The sequence below is a fragment of the Pelophylax lessonae genome, assembly GCF_965119305.1.
Source record: "Pelophylax lessonae genome assembly, contig: HAP1_SCAFFOLD_340, whole genome shotgun sequence".
Classification (NCBI taxonomy): Eukaryota; Metazoa; Chordata; class Amphibia; order Anura; family Ranidae; genus Pelophylax; species Pelophylax lessonae.
Genome location: NW_028120004.1, coordinates 12783 through 26440, shown reverse-complemented (window position 1 = coordinate 26440; position 13658 = coordinate 12783).

The window sequence follows — 13658 nt, the reverse complement described above, 5'->3', positions numbered from 1 at the left end:
GTGAGGGTCTCCCCCCCTCTTCTCTATTCTGTGTGCTTCTGGTGGCTTCTCGCCCCCCCCCCCCCCCTCTTCTCTTCTCTTCTTGCCTTCCCCTTCTTTGTCACCCTGCCATCTTTAATTGCTGCTTTTTGGGTTCCCCCTATATTTCCTATGTCTGACATGACACTTCAGGACAGCATGTATGCTGGTGTAATGTTAAAAAACCCTACCCCATGAAAATTCCCTACCCTCGTCACTTCCTGTGCACGTACGTCATTCAACAGCTGAGCAGCTTCCCACTGCGCATGCTCACAGCTGCGGAGGGTAGGGAATTTTCATGGGGTAGTATTTTTTTAACGTTACATATATCAGTTGTTGCCGCGCTTCCAACTGCGCATGCCCAGCTACTACATTAAATCATCTCCGCTTCAACCCTGAGATTTCCCTGCGGGCGCGTGTCATTCATCAGCAGGTGCGGCGTCCCACATGATCTCGGCTCCGTGATTTATATTTTCATAGACCCGCCGCCGCTTTTACATTTTGGAGCCGAGATCAGGGAATTCTGACTGGTTGGAGCGGAGATGATTTAATGTACGCGCGGCAACAGCTGATGCGGTGTAACGTTAAAAAACACTACCCCGTGAAAATTCCATACCCTCCAGAGCTGTAAGCATGCGCAGTGGGAAGCTGCTCAGCTGTTGAATGACGTACGTGCACAGGAGGTGACGAGGGTAGGGGATTTTCACGGGTAGGGTTTTTTCACGGAACACTGGCTCAGGCTGTCTGTGTAACTCTTGCAGCATGGATGATCATGGGAGGGACCAGGCAGGCACCACAGAGTCTGGGAGAGACAGACAGATCACAGACTGTGACCTGTCTGTCAGTGTCTCTGATCATAGAGGCGCGGGCTGTTTCTTTCACTGTGTGTCAGGTCAGGAGGAGAGAGAGAGAGTGCTCAAAAAAACAATAAGGTGAAAAACACCCTTCTCCTGCGCTTGGAATCCAAGCCCCCCGACCACACTCCTCACGAGACTCACACCTAGCTTCTCAGATGGCTAAGGTCTTGCTGCCCATAACGGACTGGGGTAGTCCACCGGTACTAAAGGCAAAGAAAACAAAGAAAGGGCGCACCGACCTAGCGCATTATCCTCAATAACAGGCTTTATTTATGTAACATTTAAAAATGGCTACTCACAGACATAGATGAAAATATATCATATCGAGCTCAGTTGCTCAAATGTCTGGATTAGTCCATGTGATCGTCCATAACCGATGAGATGGCGACTGACGCGTTTCGAGGGTTAGCCTCTTCCTCAGAGCCACTGTTTCATAACTTACTCCTTGGTTGAAATAGCAATGTAATGATCTAATCCCCTCCCTCAGGTATGAGAGTCTCCTCCCTCTGGGGAGTGGCTAAAACACTGCATCATTCCCTCTTGTGACACCATTATTAATAATCCTCCAATGGGGTTAGTATAAAACACCCATGGAGGATGCTCCACAGTTAAATCCATAGAGTAGCACAAATCGGTCATGCGGGTAAGATTCAATACAGCTACAACAGTTAGTATCCATTCAGAAAAAGTAATAGAACTGCAATCACGAAAATACAATTATATAGATAAAAACATATGGATAAAAACCAATAAAAAGCAATAAAAAGCGATAAAAAGAATTATTAAATACCCACATGGGCATTGTAGGTGCTCATCAGACTGACAATGGAGGGCTACTGGTATACTAACAGATCCATGATCGCCCCCTTAATTACCTTTAAAGATCCTTAGTATAGTGTGGCATCCAAGCATGGTCCGGGCCAAATCCCCATCCATAAGTGGTGGTGGTCCATCCCATCCCCATAGTGTCCTCATCCCCTAGCGATTCTAATAGCTCAGGAGGAGGGGGGAGGCACAATAAGGCATTCGATCCATGATGGTGGCAGAGGAGGAGAGAAAGAGAGGAGGAAGGAACCGATCGGACACCGTGAACCGTTGCTGTGTAACCGATCACCGGCTCCGTGGAACGCACGCCGCTGGTCAACTTCTTGGTTGCCGCGTCATGCGTTCCACCCTACTGACGTCACTTCCGCTGACGTCACTTCCTTCGACTAGGGATTGTGTATAATGAGACGGTCCGTCTCCAGGGTAACTAAGCCCAGCCCTCCATTGAGTCTGACGATCGCCAATCACACATCTTATGCACAGCGTGATGCTCTCTATTCCTCCACGAGTGAATCCATCTCTACTCAGCATAGGGGCTTATAATAATCTGTGACCTGTCTGTCAGTGTCTCTGATCATAGAGGCGCGGGCTGCCTCTTTCACTGTGTCAGGTCAGGAGGAGAGAGAGAGAGTGACTCACTATTGTCAGTTAGGACACATGAGTCGGGCAGTGTATTTTTGCAGCCGCGGTGCCTACACTCAGTGACACAGTGATGGTCCTGAGCAGAGCCGGCTGTACAGTAAAGGAGGTGGCGGGAGAGGGGAGAGGTAAGAAGTGACAAGAAACGGCCAGGCGCCCTAGGCGGCTGCTTAAATTGCCTAGTGGTAGTGCCGGCCCTGTCAGGTACTCTTCACTCACCAGCTGAATCCGGATTCCCGGCCTGGTCAACAGAGGCTGGTTGGGGAGAGCTGGGAAAGCTCGGTTGGGGCTGGCAGGGAGAGGAGAGTCTCCAGTGGGACATGGAACCGGCCTCTGCTCAGACACAGTTTACACCTTCCATGCTGGGGGGGGGGGGGGGGGGTCTGCGCTCTGTCCTTGTCTTCATCCCACACTTAGTAGGTCAGCGGCGGGGGCTTTTTACTTCCCTTCACCAGGAATCCTTTAGGCATGTCTGTAGCAGAAGCCCCCCTGCCCCCTGGCCCAGTCCTCCCCTGCCTGTGACATCACTTCTGGGTCAGCCTCTAAATGTCCCCAGATAGCATAGCAAGGAAGCAATGTTTTGCAGTGCGATCTGCATTGCAAAACATTCAGTGGAGCACAGAGGAGACATGCAGGGTCTTTTAAGAGAACCTGTTACCTAAACATCATCAAATAGGGGACTTTTTGTCCTCTTTGTGATGGAAAAAGTTAAGAAAAAAATAAAGTTACCCAAGCACATAAAATCCCTCACCCCAAAAAATGTTGAAGCCTCCCCCACCTTCACATATATGTACGTCTATATATATATCACGCCTATGCGTGAAAACATCAATTGAGATACACATGTTACAAAGTGTCGCCTATGGAAAATTTAGGCTTCTTTCACACGGTCCGCCTCCGCAGGCGGATCCGTGTTGCTCAGCGGGGATCGATCCGCGATCCCCGCTGAGCCGGGCGGATGACAGCTCCGTCTCCGCTTGCAGAGCGGAGAGGGAGGTGTCTCAGCACCCGCTGCCCTCTATGGGGGATCGGAGGAGAGCGGACCGCTTGTCCGCTCGCATCAGATCCGCTCCGCTCCGATTACTGAACGGATGGAAAAATAGGGTTTCCATCCGTCCAGATTTCAGCACAGGATCGGATGCGGATGGCAGCGGGTGTCAGCGGAGGTGACACCCGCTGCCCCATAGAGCTGCATGGAGGATCCGATCAGATCCGCCTAAAAAACTGACAAGCGGATCTGATCGGACCGCTCGTGTGAAAGAGCCCTTAGGGTACTGAAGTTTGTCGCCATTTCACGGGCGCACACAAATTTAAGGATTGACATGTTTGGTATTTATTTTTTCGGTGCAACCTCATCTTTTATACACTACGAAAAATATGGGTAGATTATTGTGTTTGTTTGCCCTAATATTTATTTTAGGGTGTTTTTTACTGAAATTTTGCGTTTCTTAGACCTTTGCAGTAATATCTTGGGCCTTAAAAAATTGTAACTACCACTCATTTATTCTTTGGGGGTGTCTGCTTTAAGAAAATATATCATGTTTTACAAAATCACGTAGTACTACGTGATTATGTGCACGAGGCGTCGGCAGCGGGCTGTGGGAGGAGCCATGCGATTGCCGCTGCCCTCCTGCGATCCTTGGAGAAACCGAGAGAAGACCCGCCTGCTTATGTAAACAAAGCAGGCGACTCTTCTGTCAGACAGGCAGGGAGAGATCAGGAGTTTCAGCTAAGCTAAAACCCCGATCACTCTGTGCCTGTCACAGAGCCCTTCCCCCACACAGTCAGTAATGACAGTTAGGCATATATTAACCCCTTTGATCACCCCCAGTGTTAACCCCTTCCCTGCCAGTGTCATTTATACAGTAACAGTGCATATTATTTAGCACTGATTACTGTATTAATGTCACTGGTCCCCAAAAAGTGTCAAAAATGTCAGTTAGGAGCCTGATCTGTCCGCCGCAATGTCGCAGTCCCGCTAAAAATCGCTGATCGCCGCCATTACTAATAAAAGAAAGAAAGTTCCAAAAATCTATCCTGTAGTTTGTAAGCGCTATAACTTTTGCGCAAATCAATTAAAATACGCTTTTTGGGATTTTTTTTAACCAAAAATATATAGCAGAATACAAATTGGCCTAAAGTGTTAAAAAAATGATTTTTTTATTGGGAATATTTTATAACAGAAAGTAAAAAATATGGCGTTTTTTTTTTTTTTTCAAAATTGTCACTCTTTTTTTGTTTATAGCGCAAAATCTAAAAAAAAAACGCACAGATGATCAAATACCACCAAAAGAAAGCTCTATTTGTGGGAAAAAGAAGGACACAATTGTATTAGGGTATGGCGTCGCACGACCGCAAAATTTGTCGTTAAAGTAACACAGTGCCGAATCGCTAAAAATGGCCTGGTCATTATGGGGGGGTAAAACCTTCCGGAGCTGAAGTGGTTAAGCCATGGGTCTGTAAATTTTAAATATCAATTAAAAAAAACTGTCCCTTTGATTTAAAAGAAAAAAAAAATATATATATATAAATATATTGGTATGTGAGATTTGCGCAAACCAATTAAAATACGCATTTTGGGATTTTTTTTTTTACCAAAAATATGTAGCAGAATACAAATTGGCCTAAACTGATAAAAAAAGTTTGATTTTTTACATTTTTTTTATTGGGAATATTTTATAGCAGAAAGTAAAAAATATGGCGTTTTTTTCAAAATTGTTACTATTTTTTTGCAAAATTTGTCGTTAAAGTAACACAGTGTCGAATCGCAAAAAAATGGCCTGGTTATTAAGGGAGTAAAACCTTCTGGAGCTAAAGTGGTTAAGCCATGGGTCTGTAAATTTTAAATATCAATTAAAAAAAACTGTCATTTTGATTTAAAAGAAAAAAAAATCTATATATATATATATATATATATATATATATATATTGATATGTGAGTTTTGCGCAAACCAATTACAATACGCATTTTGGGACTTTTTTTTTTTTTTTACCAAAAATATGTAGCAGAATACAAATTGGCCTAAACTGATAAAAAAATGTTTGATTTTTTAAATTTTTTTTAATGGGAATATTTTAAAGCAGAAAGTAAAAAATATGGCGTTTTTTTCAAAACTGTTACTATTTTTTGCAAAATTTGTCGTTAAAGTAACACAGTGTCGAATCGCAAAAAAAATGGCCTGGTTAATAAGGGGGTAAAACCTTCCGGAGGTGAAGTGGTTAAGCCATGGGTCTGTAAATTTTAAATCTCAATTAAAAAACAAAACTCATTTTGATTAAAAAAAATAAAATAATATATATATATATATATATATATATATATATATATATATATATATATATTGGTATGTGAGATTTGTATACTGAGCCCAGAGGCTGAATTCACAAAGCTAATACACAGGAAAAAACTTCCTTTAAAAAAAAAAAAAATGTCAGTTATTGGCTGAGGGCCAAAAACGAGAGAAAAAAGTGTCAGCACAGGATGACACTGTGGACACTTAAAAAAGCATGTGCCACGTCCTAAACAAAATATGCATGGGAAGAATATAGACAAATGGACTTTATTGGCACTAACACTCGGACACTAATGTCATAAAAAAGAATATTTTATTTTGAAGTAATTAAAAAACATGTATATATAGTGTATGTGTCACCACAAGTGTAAAACAAAGAGACATGAACAAAAATCAAATATAAAACATACAATTCAAAAGGCACATATATTCCAAATTGCCGAAACCTCTATCACCGCCTTGTGGGCAAGGATTACCATACTTTAGCTTGTATAGATTAAAGATGCTAGAATGGCCCTCTGGCTATTTCTAATGTAAAGAATTAAAGCTCTTTAAGCGAATCCATCGGCGGTGAGGATGAAGGGGCTCGGTATTGAATACTGTATTCCAGTCACGGACAAACTCTACATGTTTCGCGCTGTTGGCGCTTCTTCGGGAGTTTAAATAGGGGCTGAAACAGTTCTACAAAAATATATAAAAAAGAAGCATTTAGGATTTATACATATCAGGATATACATAAATGTACATGTGTGTGTACCTTCCTGGGACCCATGGAAGGAGAACAGAACATAAAAAATATCAATATCACATCAATATTATCAATAGCATAACCCATCTGATTGAGTTTAGCCACGTTTTTATTGTTATCTTACCAGAGTAGCAATGTTAATAGCACAGTGTATAGAAACACTGTTCTCTATTGCAAGGATGCCGATGCCTATGGTTATGGAGCAGACACGAGGGCGAAGATCCAAAATTACGTGCCAGAAGACCCACCCCAGGGAAGAGAAGGGGGTGTGTCAGGATAGGAGGTGGGGGGATATTTAGGATAACAATCCTTAATCTAATAAGAGAAAATATATATACATATAATGAGCAAAAATAGAAAGAGTATCATACAATAAATATATGTTAATGAAAGTTTCAATATTAGATCTCTTACCCATTAATACTTAGAAAATAATGGTATTAATAAAGGTGAGGTCACGGAAAGTGTAGCTGACTGTCGTAGTACAAATAGACATTAGAAAACTGAATGCCAGGAGGGTAATTCTGTATTCCCTGTAAGCAGAGACAGGGGATATTAGAATTGATAGGAAACAGATAGAGAAAGCACCCAGATAAGAATGTGAACGGGAACCAACCTTGATGTATATAGTAATGGCTCAAACCATCCGGAAAAAACCAAAAAGCCTGTGAAAAAAGGCTTGCTAGGGGGCAGACGGCTTCTACTAGATGATGATACCGAACATCCTATAGACCCAAATAAACATAATATGGGGTATAAGGATGTAGTTTGAAAGAAAATTTCGCCATTACAGAACGCTTAATAATAATACTAAGCCTCTATTAGCATCATGCAGATAAATATGCATAGTATATACCTTAGTATGGTGGGTCAAACCATCCGGGAGATGTCCAAAAAATAGTCTGTAGCAAAAAACTTTTGCTGTCGGGCAGGCAGCCTCTACTAATTGGTTAGACACAGTCTCCTGTGAATCCAATAGACAATATAGAGAGGGTATAAGGACATTATTTTAGAGAAGCAGATATTGGCGCCATGCTATTCAGGGTGCAGAGTACTAACCTGAAGATATCAAAAGATAAGAAATATGATGCCGGCTGGACGGCCGTGACCTCCCACGAAAGCTCCAGACGACCTTCGGTCCTTCGGTCTGGAGCTTTCGTGGGAGGTCACGGCCGTCCAGCCGGCATCATATTTCTTATCTTTTGATATCTTCAGGTTAGTACTCTGCACCCTGAATGGCATGGCGCCAATATCTGCTTCTCTAAAATAATGTCCTTATACCCTCTCTATATTGTCTATTGGATTCACAGGAGACTGTGTCTAACCAATTAGTAGAGGCTGCCTGCCCGACAGCAAAAGTTTTTTGCTACAGACTATTTTTTGGACATCTCCCGGATGGTTTGACCCACCATACTAAGGTATATACTATGCATATTTATCTGCATGATGCTAATAGAGGCTTAGTATTATTATTAAGCGTTCTGTAATGGCGAAATTTTCTTTCAAACTACATCCTTATACCCCATATTATGTTTATTTGGGTCTATAGGATGTTCGGTATCATCATCTAGTAGAAGCCGTCTGCCCCCTAGCAAGCCTTTTTTCACAGGCTTTTTGGTTTTTTCCGGATGGTTTGAGCCATTACTATATACATCAAGGTTGGTTCCCGTTCACATTCTTATCTGGGTGCTTTCTCTATCTGTTTCCTATCAATTCTAATATCCCCTGTCTCTGCTTACAGGGAATACAGAATTACCCTCCTGGCATTCAGTTTTCTAATGTCTATTTGTACTACGACAGTCAGCTACACTTTCCGTGACCTCACCTTTATTAATACCATTATTTTCTAAGTATTAATGGGTAAGAGATCTAATATTGAAACTTTCATTAACATATATTTATTGTATGATACTCTTTCTATTTTTGCTCATTATATGTATATATATTTTCTCTTATTAGATTAAGGATTGTTATCCTAAATATCCCCCCACCTCCTATCCTGACACACCCCCTTCTCTTCCCTGGGGTGGGTCTTCTGGCACGTAATTTTGGATCTTCGCCCTCGTGTCTGCTCCATAACCATAGGCATCGGCATCCTTGCAATAGAGAACAGTGTTTCTATACACTGTGCTATTAACATTGCTACTCTGGTAAAATAACAATAAAAACGTGGCTAAACTCAATCAGATGGGTTATGCTATTGATAATATTGATGTGATATTGATATTTTTTATGTTCTGTTCTCCTTCCATGGGTCCCAGGAAGGTACACACACATGTACATTTATGTATATCCTGATATGTATAAATCCTAAATGCTTCTTTTTTATATATTTTTGTAGAACTGTTTCAGCCCCTATTTAAACTCCCGAAGAAGCGCCAACAGCGCGAAACATGTAGAGTTTGTCCGTGACTGGAATACAGTATTCAATACCGAGCCCCTTCATCCTCACCGCCGATGGATTCGCTTAAAGAGCTTTAATTCTTTACATTAGAAATAGTCAGAGGGCCATTCTAGCATCTTTAATCTATACAAGCTAAAGTATGGTAATCCTTGCCCACAAGGCGGTGATAGAGGTTTCGGCAATTTGGAATATATGTGCCTTTTGAATTGTATGTTTTATATTTGATTTTTGTTCATGTCTCTTTGTTTTACACTTGTGGTGACACATACACTATATATACATGTTTTTTAATTACTTCAAAATAAAATATTCTTTTTTATGACATTAGTGTCCGAGTGTTAGTGCCAATAAAGTCCATTTGTCTATATTCTTCCCATGAGTGCCAAAAACAACAACGGCAGTTAGGTCACATGACTGTGATGTCATCAGCTGCCCCTATATAAGAAGCTGACAGTTGGATCTTGCCAGTCCCCAGAGTGGTCAGCATACTGTGCAGACGTGTTTTTTTTCTCTGGCGATATTTTGCTTGTGATTTCATCCTAGCAATTTACTGTGATTTGATTCAATCGTATTGTAATTTTTTCTCTTGAATACTTCAAGTGTGCTTGAATTATTCTTCACAATGAGATTTTTTCAGTGTAAGAAGGCTGTTTATCACATTAACACCGAAGATAAACAGAACACTGGAACACCACCTATGGATGGTATCATTGCACAACCTGCAGATACCCCAACCGAGAAGCCCACAAAAATGAAGAGGGCTCGAGCTTTTCTCCGCGGGTGCTTTAGAGCGGCCGCTGGATGCTTTGGTGTCGGCTATAAAGTCGATGGCTCAGACTACAAGACAGACTGGAATGGTAAGTATTGTGGATATTGATAGATTCATGTTTTTACTTTTCCCCATTGATGACGGGTGACATTCCTATATGTACATACCGTATTTCCCGATGTATAAGACGACCCCCTAATTTTTTCAGTTAAAACATAGGTTTTGGGCTCTACTCTCCGTATAAGACTCCCCCCCCCCTACAACATGATGGGGTCTTGTCTAGCAGCCATTCCTTTACACCCACTAATCAGACAGGAGTATAAAATGTGAACCTTAAGAGGAAGAGAACTCCAGGTTTAGGACTACCAAGCTGGCCCAAAACGAACGTTCCTAATCTGTCAGCCCGCTGGATGTGCGGTAATACTCTATGTACCGTAGCTATGGTTACATACAGTATACTGCGCTGAGCCAATCACAGCGAGCGATGTATTCTATTAATGAATACAAAGCCTGCTTGGATTGGCGGAGTCAGAGAGGCGGGCTGATAATGTTACAACCTCTGACTCAGCCAATCCGAGCCGTCTTTTTATTCATTAATAAAATACAAAGCAGGCGGCTCTTCTGTCAGACAGGCAGGGAGAGATCAGCAGTTTCAGCTAAGCTACAACCCTGATCTCTCTGTGCCTGTCACAGAGCCCTTCCCCCACACAGTCAGTAATGACAGTTAGGCATACATTAACCCCTTTAATCACCCCGTGTTAACCCCTTCCCTGCCAGTGTCATTATTACAGTAACAGTGCATATTATTTAGCACTGATTGCTGTATTAATGTCACTGGTCCCCAAAAAGTGTCAAAAAAGTCAGTTAGGGGCCCGATCTGTCCGCCGCAATGTCGCAGTCCCGCTAAAAATCGCTGAAAGCCGCCATTATTAATAAAAACAAAACAAAAAAAATTCCAAAAATCTATCCCGTAGTTTGTAAACGCTATAACTTTTGCGCAAACCAATTAAAATACGTTTTTTGGGTTTTTTTTTTTTTTACCAAAAATATGTAGCAGAATACAAATTGGCCTAAACTGATAAAAACAATTAGATTTTTTTTTTTTATTGGGAATATTTTATATCAGAAAGTAAAAAATATGGCGTTTTTTTTTTTTTTTTTCAAAATTATCATTCTTTTTTTATTTATAGCGCAAAATCTAAAAAAAAAAAAAAAAAGGTGATCAAATACCACCAAAAGAAAGCTCTATTTGTGGGGAAAAAAGAAGGACATCAATTGTATTAGGGTACGGCGTCACACGACCGCAAAATTTGTCGTTAACCACTTTACAACCGGAGGATTTTGCTGTCTTCCGTCCAGGCCACTTTTTGCGATTCGGCGCTGTGCGACTTCAACTGACAATTGCGCGGTCGTGCGACGCCGTACCCAAACGAAATTTACGTCCTTTTTCTCCCACAAACAGAGCTTTCTTTTGGTGGTATTTGATCACCTGTGCGATTTTTACTTTTTGCGCTATAAACAAAAAAAGAGCGTTTATTTTGAAAAAATAACAATATTTTTCACATTTTTTTATATGAAATTCCCCCCAAAAAAGATGTAAAAACCAATTTTTTTAAAAGTTTTTGGCCAATTTGTTTTATGCTACATATGTTTGGTAAAAAAAATCGCAATAAGCGTATTTTGATTGGTTTGCGCAAAAGTTATTGCGTTTACTAACAAAGGGAAAGATTTCTGTCATTTTTGGTGTTTTTTTTTTAACGCGTAATGGCGGCGATCTGCGATTTTTTTTGCGGGACTGCGACATTGCGGCGGACAGACCGGACCCCTGACTGACATTTTTGACACTTTTGGGGGTACCAGTGACATTACTGCAGTAATCAGTGCTATATATATGCACTGTTACTGTAAAAATGACACTGGCAGGGAAGGGGTTAATTTTATTGGAGAGGGAGGGGTTAATGTATGCCTGGTGCTTACTGACGTGTAGGGGGGGAGGTGACTATGTGATTCATGGACAGATCGGATGTCCAGCTATGCTGAACAGTCCGATCTGTCACTCCCTGTCACTATGGAGATCCGCCCGCTGTGTTTACACACAGCGGGCGGATCTCCAGACTCGATCCCCGACGATCGGGTAAGAGCAGCGGCGATCGCCGCTGCTCCTCCCCTGGCCCGACTCCCGCTGTGAATGAAAACAGCCGGAGCGAGCCTCCGGCGGCGCGCAAGCGCCGCCCAGAAGGGGAGGAGTCCAGTCACGTTAATACTACGTGACTGGACGGGAACGAGCCACTCTGCCGCAGTACTATTACCGTGAGCGGTAGTAGAGTGGTTAAGGTAACAGTGCCGAATCGCAAAAAATGGCCTGGTTATTATGGGGGGTAAAACCTTCCGGAGCTGAAGTGGTTAAGCCATGGGTCTGTAAATTTAAAATATCAATTAAAAAAAACTGTCACTTTGATTTAAAAAAAAAATATATATATATATATTGGTATGTGAAATTTGCGCAAACCAATTAAAATACGCATTTTGGGATTTTTTTTTTTAACCAAAAATATGTAGCAGAATACAAATTGGCCTAAACTGATAAAAAAAAGTTTGATTTTTTTAATTTTTTTTATTGGGAATATTTTATAGCAGAAAGTAAAAAATATGGCGTTTTTTTCAAAATTGTTACTATTATTTTGCAAAATTTGTCGTTAAAGTAACACAGTGTCGAATCGCAAAAAAATGGCCTGGTTATTAAGGGAGTAAAACCTTCCGGAGCTAAAGTGGTTAAGCAATGGGTCTGTAAATTTTAAATCTCAATTAAAAAAAAAACTCATTTTGATTAAAAAAATAAATAAATATATATATATATATTGGTATGTGAGATTTGTATACTGAGCCCAGAGGCTGAATTCACAAAGCTAATACAAAAGGAAAAAACTTCCTTTAAAAAAAAAAAAAAAAATGTCAGTTATTGGCTGAGTGCCAAAAACAACAACGGCAGTTAGGTCACATGACTGTGATGTCATCAGCCGCCCCTATATAAGAAGCTGACAGTTGGATCCTGCCAGTCCCCAGAGTGGTCAGCATACTGTGCAGACGTGTTTTTTTTTCTCTGGCGATATTTTGCTTGTGATTTCATCCTAGCAATTTACTGTGATTTGATTCAATCGTATTGTAATTTTTTCTCTTGAATACTTCAAGTGTGCTTGAATTATTCTTCACAATGAGATTTTTTCAGTGTAAGAAGGCTGTTTATCACATTAACACCGAAGATAAACAGAGCACTGGAACACCACCTATGGATGGTATCATTGCACAACCTGCAGATACCCCAACCAAGAAGCCCACAAAAATGAAGAGGGCTCGAGCTTTTCTCCGCGGGTGCTTTAGAGCGGCCGCTGGATGCTTTGGTGTCGGCTATAAAGTCGATGGCTCAGAGTACAAGACAGACTGGAATGGTAAGTATTGTGGACAGGGCCGGTATTAGGGGGGGGGGGCAGCTGCCCTGGGCGGAATGATTTACTGTGGGAAGAGGGCGGAGTTTGCCCTGCACAGAATATTCTGCCCAATGTAAGACAGAGAGCGGCTCTGTTCCTGCATGTAGAGTAGATGGTAGCCCCGCCCCCTGCCTGCACAGCGCGCTGTACTATTCCCCCAGTGACAGAGTGGAGGAGGCGGGGCAGGTGAGGGTGGGAGGGCTCCGACTATCAGCGCTTCCTGATTGGCTCCAGAATAGATGCACACTGTACAACTTTCCCCGTTCTGAACAGCGGCTTCCCCCTCCCCTATCTAATCCTTTCTATCACTCCTGCTTTCTCTCACAGCTTCCCGATGTTCGCGGGACATCACCACCCCAAAGCCTTCTGCTTTTATCTCTCCCTGCTCTGGGCGATCTCAGAGCCCATTTCCTTCTCTATGTAGTAACCCCTCCTCCCAGACCCGGATTGGCCAATCGGGAGCACCCGGTGGGCTGGATTGGTCATTTCTCGGTGAAGAGGAAGTCACTTACTAAACTCACTGCGTTCCATGCCTCGGTCCCACTCCAAAAAACACGCCCACGGGCCGATAATTGGCACGCAGGAGATACACTTCTGGTGGGAGGCGTGGAAGAAGAGAT